General features: G+C 31.2%; 1 long non-coding RNA gene across 3 annotated transcripts in view; it reads right to left on the minus strand.

Annotated features, from left to right (window-relative positions):
* The window catches only part of LOC142333114 (uncharacterized), a 120,973-nt gene that overhangs the window by 66,116 nt on the left and 37,977 nt on the right, over positions 1-16,880 (minus strand). For 2 of the 3 annotated variants that reach the window (XR_012758528.1, XR_012758530.1), the window contains one exon: positions 10,932-11,154. This is a non-coding gene — a long non-coding RNA (uncharacterized LOC142333114). Of the gene's footprint in view, positions 1-10,582; positions 11,155-16,880 lie in introns of all 3 variants that reach the window. The other variant, XR_012758529.1, reaches the window with a different exon arrangement.

Genomic DNA, 16,880 nt, shown 5'->3' on the forward strand with positions numbered 1-16,880 from the left:
ATAAATTTGTATTTTAAATCGAATATACAAATTATACATGTTATTCTCAAACACTGGAGGCGATTAATTTGACTCGCCGCATTCAGGGTACGCTGATAGCGACTGGACCTTTTCATTTATAAAATTCTGAAAATTTGATTAGATTGTTTATAAATGCGGGGAATTTGATTAATCGCCTCCAGTGTGGGAGAATAACATATTTAATTTGTAAATTTAACGTTGATTAGACGAGATTAGCAAACGTAGGTTACATATGGTGAAAATTTAAACTTCCTTTTTTACGAGCATTTCTTGTAATCTATTTACCGTAAGCATTGGTATCGAGTGACTTTTTTTAATATTTAGTTATCGTTTCGACCCTCTACCCCAGAACTTATCTGTGTTGTCACATATTCTGGGGAAGGTCTGAATAAGTAAATATTTTGATATTTCACAGATGTATTTGGTGGGAGGCGATATGTACCGGAGAAAATCCATATTTGTCAGATATCGAGCATTCACAGTAACATACAATAATTGTCGACTAAAATTTTGTTTCGTATAAATTTAGTTAAGAATAAGGTTAGATTTGCTTAAAGTCGAGTCGAACAGAAATCTTGAAATGCGAATTAATCGGATAAACTACGGAAAATTTCAACCGACTTACTCGTAAACCTAACATTAACCTTGTTCTAAACTAACTATACTCGATTAAATTTCATTTAAACCGAGCGTTTTACTCCGCAAATAATGTATATTGTACGTTTACCAAAACCCACATCGTAAACTAAACCTAAATTAATTTAACCTTAAGTGAATTTAATTTCATCGAAACCGATTTATTCGGTCCCAAAATAAAGTTTATTTACACTTGTAATATTTCGAAATTTCGGTAAGGGTGCTGCGTAACTTGCAAGGGACGTAACTCGATGGAAGGCGTTTCCCACTAATAATTTTAATAGTAACGAATAACTTTCTTTTACGTAAGTTATATTCCAAATTTCATCAAAATCAGTGGCGAGACCGTAACTTATATAATTACCAAATTTATTATTAAATGCGGACATAAAATATACAGGAACCAGAGATAGTTAAATTTAAATTTTGCATCTTTTTCATAAATAGAGCGATTTTCCTATAAATAAATTTATTAGTGTACCTTTTTAATTAGAATAGTCGATTTATTTATACGTCACACAATGTCTAACAGTACAAACGCAAAGAAGAGTTACTAAATTACCTTTAACTTTCCCGTCTCGATAGCGCTACAGCTCTAGAAAGTATTGAAATCGGTCCGATTTCGGCATATGCGGTTTTCACCGGATCTTGACGTTTTGACGCCTAAGTAACCAAAAAAACCGAATGGAAATTGTCCTGTTGTTAATGTTCGTATAAACATGTGTTCGGTGTTTGCATATAAATCGCCTTATATCCAGAACTATTGGACCGATTTAGACCAAACTTGGTCTGATTACTTCTTCGTATGAGGCACATGCCATTAAATTTTCAACTTAAAAGTTCAAAGAGATGAGGCTGTGAAGCAAGGTCACCCTCAGTCTCGAGATTTCGCCTAATTAAGGTCATATTTTACTTAGGCGCATTTGTTAATAATTAAAAAATAACAATAGTTGCAAAAAAACTTTTTTTTAAATCGCATGCCCGCCACAAAAATTGCTCTAATTTACTCCTATGTTGTGACGTCACAGGTGAGCGGTAGAATTAAATAAATGAATAATATTTAAAGTGTAAAAAGTAAAGGGAAATTTGTTTCTATGTAAGTTGTGAAATTACATTAGTTATATTATATATCATTTGGTAATTCTGAGCAATTATTCCCCCAACCTCAATTTTTCCCAGATTGCAATACGTTATATTGGAGGTCAACACGAAGACGAAAGAAGAGACACGATTTGCCCGAACGTTCGTAGATAACGTGAATGAGCAGTTGAAGATAACAAAAAGGGCAATATCCGTGTTCGGTTATGAGATAAACAAATAAATATATATATATAATAAATAAATTTAAAAGCATAACCAAACTTAACCTTCGCTAGTCAAAGTTAGCGAGCGAAGCGAGCGTAGGTTAAGTACGGTTAAATTATATTCATAGTTATATTGGTAATGTTCTGGAAAATTTTTTCATTTTTATTTTATTATGGTAAATCATTTATTTACGTACGTCTACGTTATATAGAAAAACCGAATTTTTTTTTAAGTCGGTTCAGTACCTCCAAAGTGTGATAAGAAAAAAATAATTTTTATTTTTTATAATTCACAACCGGTAGACTGAAAAATATATCATAACTAGTGTGTTAAGATCGGCTTGACTTATGACAAAAAAAGTCAAAATTCATTCGTTTAACAATCAGTTAAAAGAATAAATTAAATACATACACATACATAGATGTGCGCGCCCGCACGCAAACTCGCACAAAAATGCAAATAAAATCAACAATAATCAAACAAAAATCAACAATAATTTGATGATTATAAAGGATTAATATAAAAGCAATAAAGGATTAGGACGCGCGCCCACACACACACTCACGCACACATACAAACACACACTACAAGCAGGATTGAAACAAGTTATTCAATACTATTTTTTAAAATATAATAAAAATGGTAATACACTACATTCTATATTAAGTATATTTACATTATTAAGTCTATATTAAAAAGCACATACCATGATGTTAAAATAAAGACGTTAATTTTGTTTAAATAAAACAACACACATTGATGAAACGTAAATTTTAATTTCGTTTATCGCCCGTAACGCTAAGCGACTGGATCGAGTGAGTTAGGCTGTATACATGTTCGTCCATCTCCGCGTACAATCGGTGATCTTCAGTGTATGCACACTGTGTGCCTTCAGTGTACAACTCGTACAATATAGATTAATGTTACGGTTGTTGTTTACAGTTTTTTTATTATCAATTACGTAATACGTACGCGGACCCTCACATATACATTAAAAATCTATTTAAAACGACTAAAATAATAAAATAAATATTAAAATAAACAGTTAAACATAATTAAAAATTTAATTTTATACATAAATATTTTTATTTATTATCAAAAGTTTAAATAAAGGTTTATTTAAAAAAGAAAATAGATTAATATTAAAAAAATGTAATTATAAAACCGTTTAGAAATCGAACTCAGATTTTAAAAATATACTGATTTAATAAATTATATTAAGGTTACCACTCTTCCGATCACCGTGGCGGTGTGGTAGCGTCTCGGCGTTTCATCTGGAGGTCCCGGATTCGAATATCAGTAAGGTGTAACATTTTGCTTATGCTAAAAATTTCCATTTTTACATTCCTTTGTAAACTTGTACGGTGAATCAATTCATCAGTTGTAGAAAAAAGAATCGATTCAATCGAATCTCATTTAATTTCAATTAAAATTTTATCTTCCCGGTAATGTATTATCTATTACATATACAATTATTTATTATATATACACAGTGTATCACGAATTTCTTCCGGAACTTTCACAACCTACTCGCGAAGATAATGGAGAAAATTTATAATAAAAATTTGTCCTAAAATGCTTCGTTTGCGAGTTACGTCGGATTTCAGCTATCCCGGTGAAATAATGTCACTGAAATTTTTAAAACATTAATTAAGGGACAAAATTAGTGAATCGTTTTGTTTTTGACCGGAAAAATCGAAAAAAAAAATATATCCTAGAACCGTATCTGCAGTAGTAGTAGAAATCTAGTGTGAAATTAATAAATCGGGGTAAAAACCCTGTTTTTAATGTTAGAGGTACAATAACTTTGTTAAATAACTTTTAAACAAAACTTGTAGAGGATTTAATTCTAAACAAAATGGTATAGAGTAAGTTGAATCAAACAAAGAAAACTTTTTCACGTCTCTTTCATTAGCCGTAAATCGCAAACGAAGTATTTTAGGACGAATGTTTAAATGAAATTTAAACGAGTAGATTATTTTCACGAGTAGAAAAGGTTATGAAAGGGCCCGGGAAAACTTTGTGATACAATCTGTGTAAATATATAATAATTTTTATGAGGCTGTTATTCTTTCACGCAAAATCTACACGGCCGATCGAGGTGAAATTTTGTACTAACATAGGTTTTATAACCGAAAAGAATTTACGACTATTACCGTAACGAAATATTCCATCGTTTCATGACGGTAATCGTTTAAATTGCTTGCGGTAACAACCGGATTATGTTCCTTTCCTATATTTAAATTTACTACGGTCAAACCGTTGATCGATCGAATTCTGACACCATTTACAGTTTTTGAAATTAAATTTTCTACAAAAAAAGGTCTCTCTCTATCTTTTGCGATACTATTTGGATTATCAGAATGTTTGGCGTACATTCCTTTAGACTTGCCCTTTAGATTCAAACACCTTCAGTTTTCAAATTAAGTCGCTTGCTTTACGCTCATGTAGAAACAACGTATATATACATATTCCAGAGAGAAGAACTGTAATTCTGTATGCAATTTCAGGGTTTAGATTAAAGAAAATTGGTCATTTTCTTGCGGTGTTTGTCGGATAACGCTATGAATCGTGCAAAGTACATTTTTACCCGTACGAAAGAGCGTAGAAATAACGCTCAATTACAGTTATTTTTTTTAATAGTTTTCTTATGTTCGAAATCCTGTTTAGATGAAACTTAGTAACTGAAATCTGATGAACTTCCCGTTATCCAATCAAGCTGAAATTTCACGTGTGTCATCTAAACAGGATTTCGAACATAAGAAAACTATTAAAAAAAATCATACACGTTTGGCACGAATGATAATATAATATACCGTATTTAATATCGTTCTAAAACAAACATGTCGAACATTTGTAAAAACATATTTATTTGTTTACTTACGGGTAACAAATCATATGTTTCGGTAACTAAGGGTGTGTTGTGGCAGCGAAACGATTTTGTTACGATTACAAAATGGATTTGTTACTATTAACTATCGTTACTGATTTTTTACTGTAAGTTATCTGATTTTGTTACGACGACAAACCGATTTGTTGTCGTAAGTAAATGAATTCTGTTACTATAACAAAATCATTTTTCTTCGTGTAGTGTAGATTCTCATCGGAACAAAAAGATGAAACTAGAGTACAAAACAAAAAAAAAACTGCAACACACCGTAAAATACGGTTGGAGAAATAGCATGAAAAGCGAGCGAATGAAAGCGAAAAGGCAAAACGGGCGAGATTTGACGAGTTGATTTTTAGCGGGCGAAAGTTGAGTTTTTATTTTATTTATTACGCGCCCGGTACTAGAGTAAGAAAGAATGAGAAAAAATTATAAACCGATGTGAACGAATCGATAGCATTTGAACGAACAAGCGAATGCGGCAGACCAAAAAGTAAAAATAAATAAATTTAAAAAAATTTCTCTAAAAAGTAGGAAATAATTTTTCAGTAACTGTAATATAATCAAAGTAATTTTCAATATTTGTAAAAAGAAATCCATTGCGGCTCATAAAATTTTACTGAAGAATTGGAATAGGTGTTCTGCGAGGATTAATAAAGGTAAAAATTGAACAAAAATTAAATTGATAAGACAAAGTAATATTTTGTGAGCGCAAAATTTTTACTAATGTTGAAAATTTTTACAAATTACAAATATTTTCTAGTTTTTAGAGCAATTTCGTTTTAAAAGAAACCCGTTGTTTAACAATTTAAAAAATTTTTTGTACGTAAATATATCAAAAATAAGATACAAACCCTTTTGGGGCATAACTATCAATATTCCTGCAGAAGTAATTTTTAAAATTTTATCAATATCCTCTTATGTAAAATTTTACATACACGCGCGCGTGCGCACACACACACACGCATGTTAGGATTCAGTATGTAGAATATGTAAGCATTATTAGTGGTATGTATTCCTGGTTGAAGTCTTTGTTACGTATGTTATTTTATTCAGTTTTAATTAAAAAATCAATGTTAGCATTTACACTTAACATTGGCTAATATAATATAATTCTGGAAGAATATTTATATTGAAATAATTTTTTTATACGTATAATAAAATAAAAAGTTTGTTTTTAAAAAACATATTTTTACATAGATTTGAATACTAGATCGTGGATACCGGTGTTCTTTGGTGGTTGGGTTTTCAATTAACCACATATCTCAGGAACGGTCGAACTGAGAATGTACAAGACTACACTTCATATACACTCATACATATCATCCTCTGAAGAATTATCTAAACGGTAGTTACCAGAGGCTAAACAGGAAAAAGAAAAAGATGTACAGTTAGACCTGGAAATATTCGACATAATATTGATATTTTTATTTGATGATATATTTTAACAGTTTGTTAGTTACAAAGTTTAAGTTTGTGCAAATATCTTTTTAATAACATTTTTCATAATCCATCATAATCACTTTCTCCGTTACTTTTACTATAGTTTTATCAGTGCTTTCTTGATGAGTATTTAAAATCATAATCCATACATAGTTATACCTAAAACAATATTACCCTAAAATATGTAATTGGTTTTTATACTGCAAGATAAAAATTATTAAAAAAAAAAAAAAGACTACTCCTGATTGTACACATCTACCTAGAATAACAAAAAATAGTCGAGCGAGTTTTTCTTTATTTTAACGGCATTTTTTTCAGATTCATTAGTATAAAAAAATTAGGGTTCAAATACAGAGATAGAAGAACAATTGCTAACATGTACAAGAACCAAACAGCAACAGTAATAATTGAACAACATAAGAAAGAAGCCGTAATAAGAAAGGGAGTCCGACAAGGGTGTTCCCTATCTCCGTTACTTTTTAATCTTTACATGGAACTAGCAGTTAATGATGTTAAAGAACAATTTAGATTTGGAGTAACAGTACAAGGTGAAAAGATAAAGATTCTACGATTTGCCGATGATATAGTTATTCTAGCCGAGAGTAAAAAGGATTTAGAAGAAACAATGAACGGCATAGATGAAGTCCTACGCAAGAACTATCGCGTGAAAATAAACAAGAACAAAACAAAAGTAATGAAATGTAGTAGAAATAACAAAGATGGACCGCTGAATGTGAAAATAGGAGGAGAAAAGATTATGGAGGTAGAAGAATTTTGTTATTTGGGAAGTAGAATTACTAAAGATGGACGAAGGAGGAGCGATATAAAATGGCGAATAGCACAAGCGAAACGAGCCTTCAGTAAGAAATATAATTTGTTTACATCAAAAATTAATTTAAATGTCAGGAAAAGATTTTTGAAAGTGTATTTTTGAAGTGTCGCTTTAAATGGAAGTGAAACTTGGACGATCGGAGTATCCGAGAAGAAAAGATTAGAAGCTTTTGAAATGCGGTGCTATAGGAGAATGTTAAAAATCAGACGGGTGGATAAAGCGACAAATGAAGAGGTATTGCGGCAAATAGATGAAGAAAGAAGCATTTGGAAAAATATAGTTAAAAGAAGAGATAGGCCACATACTAAGACATCCTGGAATAGTCGCTTTAATATTGGAAGGACAGGTAGAAGGGAAAAATTGTGTAGGCAGGCCACGTTTGGAATATGTAAAACAAATTGTTAGGGATGTAGGATGTAGAGGGTATACTGAAATGAAACGACTAGTAAAGATAGGGAATCTTGGAGAGCTGCATCAAACCAGTCAAATGACTGAAGACAAAAAAAAAATTAGTATAGTCAGCGATATGAAATTTAATATTACTTTTATGTGTTATCTTGTACTCGGTAGTTACCACCTCATATAGCCTATACAGGCACCCGACTACATCAAATATAGAAATAATATTAAATTTCACATCGCTAACTTACTGTATCATGAAAATGTGCTTGTAAGAAAAGAAAGAAAAACAAATATTTTTTGTCGTTTTTCATAATTATTCTAGGTAGATTTTTGTACAATTAGAGTAGTCAGAATTATTTTATTTAGGACTTTTTTGTTGTTTACATAACTTTACCTGGCGTACATTTTTGTTTTTATCTCGAGAATGGAAAAATATTTCTTTTTTTATCGTTTTATGTTCAATTAATGAAATATTTTGCTTTTACAAGGGGAAGGTACATCGGTTCGAATCCGACTTCATTTCCTTTTTTTAAAAAAATGGAAAGTACATAAAATTTTATTTCATTAATAACTACTGATTTTTTTTTCATATTTTTTATTATTATTGAATTATTTATTATAAAAACCTTTTTTACAATCAAGAGGTTAATAATTATTAATACATCAATATAATTTAAAAAGAAGTTGAAAAAAAAGATTTCACCGGTGCTAAGGAGGGAATAAAAAAAATTCCCACCTTAAAGTTAAGAAAACTTCAAATTTACTCAATACGACAATGTGAAAAAAGTTTCACATGTTTAGCTTACGACAAGCCCCGTCTTAGATTTCCAGCAACACTCCGGTCATCCCTTGCCGTACGGGTTGGTTATATCAAAAATTGTGTCTGACAATGTTTTACGTAATGTTTAGACGATTAAAGAACACTTTAAAGCGATGCGATACTGTGCCTATTAAGGGAGGTGTGATTTGTTTTTTGTCTTTAAAACTTCATTTTTTCTACCCCCTGAACCAATGATTGGTGATATCAAAAAACTTTACTTACAAAAGTTTTAGGCTCTTATCCAAAGAATCGTAGAAACATAAACGAATTCGATATATTACTTAATAAAAAGGTTATAGCAATATTTTGTTTTTTTTTCGAAAAAGCCCTCCATTTCCATCCCCATCGTCCGATTTTGGCCGTTAACAAACTCGTACGAGATTTTGGGTCGCATCTTTTTTTCAGGGAACAGTTTGAAAGTGATTTGCGGAAAATTACGGCAGTTATCTTGTCCATGAGAAAGTTAAATATATATATATATATGCTTTTGAGCTGAAGGTGGCTTTGGAGTCTGGAGGATGTGAAACGCGAAGATATATCAAAATTTTCCCGAAGTCGAATCACGGTATCCATTACAATAGGTAGCTTTCTAATGAAATGTACCTAATAGCTTACCTACCTCCCGACACATTACGAATATACTAGTTGGAAATCAGAATAAAATTAACCTGTTTATCTTATTTATTCGACTAGTTTAGAGGAACATATATCAAGACTTGAACATGTTTTTGATAGATTTAGATCCGCTAATATTATACCCCGCATTTAAAAATACATAAGTAAAATTATATAAATGTGAAATTCGTTTAAAAACAAATCGTGAAAGAATTCCTTTAAATTCAGAAATGAATTTGACTCCAACACCTAAACCACTGAAAATACTTCATATCGATAGGCGTTTGTTTTTTTGTTGTTGAAAAACAAAAGATTTTGTCAATTTAGATAGTTTTTTAGGTATACACAAGTATAATGGATTGAAAGATCACAATTAACAGAAGCAGCTGATAAATTATTAAATTAATCTACCCGTCATAAAATACCTGAAAAAATTTATTTCTAATGATACCGAATTCAATAATTCAAAAATGAATGCGGATATATAAAATTAAAATATATTTTACAAGCACAACATCCATCGTCAACGTGAAAGATTTCAGTCTACGGTAACTGAACATATCATAATCTTTAATAACCGACAAGAAATTAAAAACGATAGTATTAAAAATGAAATAAAATATGCAGTTATTGCGTACAAGAGTAGTATTTATTCTGTTACCAAATTAAAACGGTTTGAAAATTTTATGGACATAACCCAACTTCATTGTTAGAAGCAGATATACAGCGGCAGATAATAAACGATTACGTCAAAAATCATAAAGTAAAGATGATGAAGTAAAGAGAAAAATAAATATGATAAAGGAAAAGTAAGTTCAGTGAAAAACAGCACGACATATACAAAAAGTAAAATACATTTAACGACCTCGAAAGGTTAAACAGATACAACAGAAAAATCCTCCGATACAGAAACTAATCTGTATTTAAAATATCTTGCAGGTCCTAACTATTAATTCGGAAACGGGCCCGATAGAATTAGATTTAGCCAGATTAGAGGCTTTTTACCGGTACATTTATTCATTATGATAAAGTAGTAAATCTATTTATAAAATTTGAATAATATTTAAGAATATTTATTAAATTGTTTTAATTACACCTTTTAATTATAAATTGTATAATGTAAGTAAAAACAGTCATAAGTCTAGAGATGGAAGTAATTATTTAAAATTTATTACTCGTTCGAAAATGAATAAGTTAAAAATAGTCTTGGTAAGTAATAAAGTAAGAAATAAAAGACGAATTGTTAATGGTCTCGGTTCGATTGTTTAATTCTTTACTACCAATTTACATGCTTATGATGGAGAAAAATATAAAAAATTGTTAGAAGAAATAAAACAAACAAAATGTTATTGTAAATCAGATTAATGACCGGTAGTCTCTTAGTACAGATATTATGAGTTTCATAAAACAGTTAGTATAATTGAAGATAATTTTATGGAATTACGTAATATGTAAATCGTTCTGTTGAATTAGAAAAATTAAGAAATGTAACAGAATTAATTAGTAAAATAAAGTTTTTTTTTTCAAAAATATTATTCGTTAAAAGAAATAACTTATATAAATAAAAAATATAGATCGTCTTGTAAATTAATAAAATTAAAATTAGATTTTCAAAACTTACCTTATTTTACATCCGATATCCAAAATATAAAATTTTGAAAAATGTAAATTAATTATACACCTTTATCCACTGTTACAAAATGTATTTGAGTTTATTTAAATATTTCTCCCGATTATGAATTCATGTCTGCTACTTTCAAAATGCTATAATTACTGTGAATGTTTATTTTCTAATAATAATTTTTAATGAACACTGTGATACAGAATTTATAAATATTTAATTATTTAATTTTTAAGAACGTGCCTTTGATAAAGATGCTTTGGTTAAAGATGTAGTCCAAATACTGAAAACTTTAACCTAGATCAGTAACCAAAGAAATTTTAATATAACCGTTTTAAAATGAACCCACCGTGTTGGTCTAGAGGTGAACTTGTCTTCGCAGATCAGCTAATTTCGAAATCGAGAGTTCTAAGGATTTGAACAGTAAGATCGTGCGTGAATAACTGTGTTCTTTGGAGAGTTGGGTTTCAATTAATCAACACACCTCAGGAACGGTCGAGCTGTGACACTGTCTGTACAAGACTACACTCATTCATCCTCTGAAGTAATAATACATTATGCGGTTCCGGAGGCTAAACAGAAAAAAAATTAAATGATTATTTTTTTATATAAAAAATGTTAAAATTAGGTTGTGTTTCAATCGCTACTGAGATACATATTATTCGATAAAACTGCATACTACTCCTTCCTGTAATAATCCGACTGGATTTGGATTCACCTTTGATAAACATGTACATATTGCCAGTTAAAAAGTAAAAATCTACTTTTTGCAAGGAGAGGTTTGCACACTCGGTCCTGAGTTCCATTCCCGGTTTGACTTCATGATTATTTTATACATATAAAATTTAGTTACTTTAATCTCGTTTACTTTATCTAGTGAAAGGTTACGCTGTTATCTTAAAATTTAAAAATAAAAAATATATATAAAATAAAATGATCGCAGTAGGATTAGAATCGCTGAAAAGAAAATGTTACAATATAGAAATATAATAAATTACAAAATACCTAAATTTGAAGCAAAAAAATGAATTATTTTCGTAAAATAACTGACGTAATATTTAAATTGACAGGTATATTACCTCCGATAAACGATCTATGAATGTTCGGTTAATCGAAATTTCAGATATTAATTTTAAAAAACAGTTACTTCAATTTAGATATTTTAATGTTATTTCAGCTGCAGAAAGAGAAACAAAGAGATTTGTTTAACGTTAACTTAAGAATACTGAAAACAACACGAACGTTCGGATAAATGAACGAGAGAAGTCGGTAAACCGAGAATCTTATAATTAAAATACCTATAATAATTCGATTTTAAATAACAAGATTAATCCACAAAATAAACCGGCTTTCCTCTTTTTATTGTACTGGTACTTAAAATAAGTTATTTTACTTTGTAATCTTAAAAGCAAATTTTTATCTAGCGGACCGGCATTAATTTGTACGAATTAAATAAATTATTGTATTATATTTGACAACTTATATTATGAAAATAATAATATTAATTCGCTATTACTTTTCTTTCTTTCTTCTTATGACCCCCGGAATGTTTACTACAGTTTAAACCTCATTACTATCACTACTATATAAATAAAAATAAAAAACAAAAAACCTGTAAATAAATAGCCTAAAAAAAACTTTTTTTACTAGATTTAATGTAGTTGTATATATCGAGAGATATCGCCTAAATCGAATGTTTATGTCTAAATCGATCGGTTTACAAACCAATTTGGTAATTTGTAAAAAAAAAAATTAAAATATTTAGTTCATTTAATTTTCACCATTCCCGTTTATTCTGTCACCACATTATTTAGTACCGTGCTATTTTTCTTAGTACAAAATACTAATATTTAAATTACTTACCGAGTTTGTGTAGAAGAATCCTTTTCTATTTCGTTTTTGTATTTATACAAAATATTCGTAAAACGCAAGATAAATTAACTACAAATAATGCATTTTTCATCGACGTAACACGATGTTTTGTTGCATGTAGTAAATCAGATCTGACTGTTCGGTACAGAAAGAGACAAATAACGTATGAGAAAGACAGCGAACGAGACGGGTACAGCAGCTAGCCCACACACAGAAACGCAATATAGACTACTTCACTTGTGTCTTAATACATCTCTCGTAATCACACTACATAAAGTTACCCCGCTCTTTTCTTTATAGTTTATTTTGATTTAATGTCGTTTTTTGTTACTGATAGTTCTATATTAACGTAAAATTATTTGGTTTAAATTTTCGAATAAACATTTCATTATGTCCCATAGTTTTAAAATATTTACAATAATAATATATTTAAAATGGTATTTTTTATTTAATAAATAAGTTTTACAACAAAGAAATCGGTTCGTTTTAATCGATCAGAATCGCACCATCTGAAATAATTTTTAACTAAATTGATTTCCGAGGTGTTAACGAATATTGAATACGATATTTAACATTTTATTTTTGAATCGGAAAATTTTCAAGTTTCGGAACCGTCTAAATTTTTTTTAGCTCTTACCGGTAGTTTACATAGTTTAATGCCCACAGGAACTCTTTATAACAGTATTTGTAAAACAACAAAATTTGATGTATTCAAATATCAACCGATGAACCGAGTAAATTTATTGATTTATTCAGCAATAAAAATATTACTTATTTTAAAGACATTCTGGCGGTGTTTAAAATCGTTATATATAGTTAGTCATGTATCATAAATATATGTGACTCAAGTGTTATTTATGATAAAATAATCACAACTCTTCTTCGTAAACGTACAAGCCTATCACTCTCTCTCTCTCTCTCTCTGTGTGTGTGTGTATGTATGTATGTATAAAATTCATAAACCTAATGGTTGATAATTCATTTATCTAATGATATCTGACATGACACGAATCACAAATCGCTTCTGAAAACGACGCAGCCAACTTAAGAATAACAAGTTCTCATGCTATCTCCCAAATAACAAAATTCTTCTACCTCCATAATCTTTTCTCCTCCTATTTTCACATTCAGCGGTCCATCTTTGTTATTTCTACTACATTTCATTACTTTTGTTTTGTTCTTGTTTATTTTCATGCGATAGTTTTTGCGATAGCTTAAAATTCCACGACGAATGTACTAGAAAAGTACAAAAAAATATTTACGAATGCACCGTTCTATTCTGCGTCTGTTACGAAACAACGGGGAAAAATCTGTAGCGTGTTAAAATATACCTGCTGCGTTGTTTATAAAGATTTACTGTATTATCGTTTACGGGCAAATTCTCTTACTAAAAAACTAATCGGATACAAGATAAAACTCGATAAAGACAAGCAAAAAAAAAAAAAATTAATACGCTACATTTTAAACGGATTTAGCTTTAATATGCTGCCGATAAATTTGTTGGAAACGGAAGAGAAAAACAACAAATTAAATATTTTCTACTCCGCTTACGTAAAAATAGGAGAAACTTTTTTTTTCCGGTTATAATTTTCTATTTAGCGCAAAATGTAAATACCGGACAAACGGGCTTAATACAAGATATTGTAAACCACGATTTCCAGAGAAACAATCGTCCCTTAAAAACAACTTAAATTTCTACAACAGCCAGCAAATCGTGCCGATTACAGGTTGTGTTGTTTACGGCGTAAAATTGTTGGAGGAATTATCCAAGAAACAAGAAAGAATTTCGAACAAGCTGAAAAATCTCTAGATATCGCCAGCGCATTAGAAGTATTGAAAATAAAGAATAACGAGCAAAAATATAGCGCTGAATTTTATAAAAATTTACACAAAGGTAACCGGATCGAATTACCTGTAAATTCTAGCGTAGAAGTGTTTCGTTTTATAGTAATAACAACAGAGAAATTCCCTATTGTTGCGATTTACTGTAGAAGGCTAGGAGAAAAAACTTTATAATTTACTGTTAAGGGACAATTTAAGCGCAGATTAATAGAATTTAATGGAATGCAAAGTTGGGAGGAGTCTATTACTCCCTACTTTATCGCAGAACCTGGACAGAGTCCCTTGCTGCTGGATCATTCTAATCGGGCTTGTTTTTTTAAAAAGGTTATTTTTTAATCTCGGATCTAATTTTTCAAGTTTTGTCTATTATTATTTTAGTGAATTTAAGACGGATTTAATTGCATTCCAATCCGTTGTTAAACCAGCGTTATCGAACCCATTTCATGGGCCGACCGCGGAAGGCTAGGCTTATAAAGCCTCTCCTCCCGACGTAATTCCCCTTCAGATCGTCCACTTAAGTCCTTTCGGTGCTAACTCTTAATAGGCTAGCAGGAATACGCCACAACGGGGCACTACCTGTAAGGAGGGAGCAATGCGTCCCCTTTTCCGGAGGAGTCGCAATTGCTGGGTTATTTTATCTTACTGTAAGTTTTGAAATAGGAGAGGTTGTGTAGAAGCTCTTCATCCTATCTGGTATGGCTGCCCTTCAGGATGCATCTTTGCTGGGCTCTGTTCCGGACTCCAGTCCGTGATGTTGAGGCGAGTGGTTGGTCTTCCTTCTTCTTCTCCCTCTTCTTCTTCCGAAGACCTCTTCGTTCTTCTTTGGCCTGCACTTTCCAAGAATTGGTAGTAACCGAAGTTACATACCATTAACCTTGGAATTCCCGAAGCCCCGAAGGGCTGAACGGGGGAAAGTGCAGGTTTCTTCGTTCTTCCGTGCTGTCAGTGGCTGCTGGGCTTGTGACAGCTGGGCTGATGGCTGCTGGGCTCGTTCCCTCTTTCTTCTTTCTTGAAAGGAAAGGAAGGTAATAGGGAACTTACAAATGGTGACACCTATTCGCGATCGCATTTTTGGGGCGGCGATTTTCTGGAAGAAGTAAACAGTAATTATTCACTCCACGTAATCATTAACCTTCAGACACACGTGTGTCTGAGAAGGGGTTGGGGGGACCGCGTGGCCGCAGTGAAGAAACCATTTGTTTTTGTGGTGGCTGTAGAATTTAATAAAATCGCAAAACAAGAGGGATTTATACAGATGTCTTATAAAAACAATTATTTCCACTACTGGCCTAAAGAAACACCATTTTTCAAAATACAATCTAAAGAACATATGTGTACCACAAAGGTTTTTAAGTACGTGGATATTTCTGTTACTAGTCCCTTCGAAAGCTTAACGATCGAGGAAAAAGAAAATATACAGAAAAAAGAAGAGAAAGTAAAAATATCTAAAGAAATAGTAGAAAAAATGCTGTGCAGACATTTTACTTAAGCGCTAATTTTACTGTATCTAAATGTAAAAAATAGAGGATTTAGAAGAGGGCGTTTATACTATTAATTCTATAACAACAGATTTTAGAGAAAAAACACGTTATGCCTTTACTTTAGAAGAGAAAGGGACCGTAGAATACGTTTCCAATTCCTTTATGGAGAAAGAACCAGACTTTAATTTTAGGTTTAAATTTTTTTTTTTGTCTTCAGTCATTTGACTGGTTTGATGCAGCTCTCCAAGATTCCCTATCTAGTGCTACTCGTTTCATTTCAGTATACCCTCTACATCCTACATCCCCAACAATTTGTTTTACATACTCCAAACGTGGCCTGCCTACACAATTTTTCCCTTCTACCTGTCCTTCCAATATTAAAGCGACTATTCCAGGATGTGGCCTATAAGTCTGTCTCTTCTTTTAACTATATTTTTCCAAATGCTTTTCTTCATCTATTTGCCGCAATACCTCTTCATTTGTCACTTTATCCACCCATCTGATTTTTAACATTCTCCTATAGCACCGCATTTCAAAAGCTTCTAATCTTTTCTTCTCAGATACTCCGATAGTCCAAGTTTCACTTCCATATAAAGCGACACTCCAAACATACACTTTCAAAAATCTTTTCCTGACATTTAAATTCATTTTTGACGTAAACAAATTATATTTCTTACTGAAGGCTCGTTTAGCTTGTGCTATTCGGCATTTTATATCGCTCCTGCTTCGTCCATCTTTAGTAATTTTACTTCCCAAATAACAAAATTCTTCTACCTCCATAATCTTTTCTCCTCCTATTTGCACATTCAGCGGTCCATCTTTGTTATTTCTACTACATTTCATTACTTTTGTTTTGTTCTTGTTTATTTTCACGCGATAGTTTTTGCGTAGGACTTCATCTATGGCGTTCATTGTTTCTTCTAAATCCTTTTTACTCTCGGCTAGAATTACTATATCATCGGCAAATCGTAGCGTCTTTATCTTTTCGCCTTGTACTGTTACTCCGAATCTAAATTGTTCTTTAACATCATTAACTGCTAGTTCCATGTAAAGATTAAAAAGTAACGAAGATAGAGAACATCCTTGTCGGACTCCCTTTCTTA

This window comes from Lycorma delicatula, chromosome 12 (assembly GCF_047948215.1).
Source record: "Lycorma delicatula isolate Av1 chromosome 12, ASM4794821v1, whole genome shotgun sequence".
In the NCBI taxonomy this organism is placed as follows: domain Eukaryota; kingdom Metazoa; phylum Arthropoda; class Insecta; order Hemiptera; family Fulgoridae; genus Lycorma; species Lycorma delicatula.